The sequence below is a fragment of the Oncorhynchus gorbuscha genome, linkage group LG10 (assembly GCF_021184085.1).
Source record: "Oncorhynchus gorbuscha isolate QuinsamMale2020 ecotype Even-year linkage group LG10, OgorEven_v1.0, whole genome shotgun sequence".
NCBI classification, from domain to species: Eukaryota; Metazoa; Chordata; class Actinopteri; order Salmoniformes; family Salmonidae; genus Oncorhynchus; species Oncorhynchus gorbuscha.
Genome location: NC_060182.1, coordinates 4,529,650 through 4,530,802, shown reverse-complemented (window position 1 = coordinate 4,530,802; position 1,153 = coordinate 4,529,650). Strand labels below are relative to the sequence as shown.

The following is a 1,153-nucleotide window of genomic DNA, read 5'->3' as shown; positions in this document are numbered from 1 at the left end:
CACCATCCGCCTCATCACCATCACCATCACCATCCTCATCACCATCATCATCACCATCATCATCCGCCTCATCACCATCCTCATCACCATCATCATCCGCCTCATCACCATCATCATCCTCATGACCATCACCATCACCATCATCATCCTCATCACCATCACCATCCGCCTCATCAGCATCCTCATCACCATCCGCCTCACCATCATCATCACCATCACCATCCTCATCACCATCATCATCCGCCTCATCACCATCATCATCCTCATGACCATCACCATCACCATCCTCATCACCATCACCATCCGCCTCATCAGCATCCTCATCACCATCACCATCATCATCATCATCATCATCACCATCCGCCTCATCAGCATCCTCATCACCATCCGCCTCACCATCATCATCACCATCACCATCCTCATCACCATCACCATCCTCATCACCATCACCATCCTCATCACCATCATCATCCTCATCATCACCATCATCATCCTCATCATCCTCATCACCATCATCATCCTCATCACCATCACCATCATCATCATCAGCATCCTCATCACCATCCGCCTCACCATCATCATCACCATCATCATCCTCATCACCATCATCACCATCATCATCCTCATCATCCTCATCACCATCATCATCCTCATCACCATCATCATCCTCATCACCATCATCATCCTCATCATCCTCATCACCATCATCATCCTCATCACCATCACCATCATCATCATCCTCATCACCATCAGCATCCTCATCACCATCACCATCATCATCATCATCATCACCATCCGCCTCATCAGCATCCTCATCACCATCATCATCACCATCCGCCTCACCATCATCATCACCATCACCATCACCATCCTCATCACCATCACCATCCTCATCACCATCATCATCCTCATCATCACCATCATCATCCTCATCATCCTCATCACCATCATCATCCTCATCACCATCATCATCCTCATCACCATCATCATCACCATCATCACTACCATCATCATCATCACCGTCATCACCACCATCACCATCCTCATCACCATCATCATCCTCACCGTCATCCTCCTCATCTTCATCCTCATCACTACAGTCCCCTATCATTGATGTTGTGATGTTATCAGGTTTGACTCTGTAGTTTCGGTG

The 1,153-nt window shown here is 47.9% G+C and overlaps 1 protein-coding gene across 1 annotated transcript in view; it reads right to left on the bottom strand.

Annotated features, from left to right (window-relative positions):
• Positions 1–997: 997 nt before the first annotated feature.
• The window catches only part of LOC124044976 (XK-related protein 7-like), a 63,839-nt gene continuing 63,683 nt past the window's right edge, over positions 998–1,153 (bottom strand). The window contains exon 4 of the mRNA XM_046364177.1: positions 998–1,153. This exon is cut by the window's right edge and continues 1,272 nt beyond it. The gene's annotated coding sequence lies outside the window, so the exon portion shown is untranslated.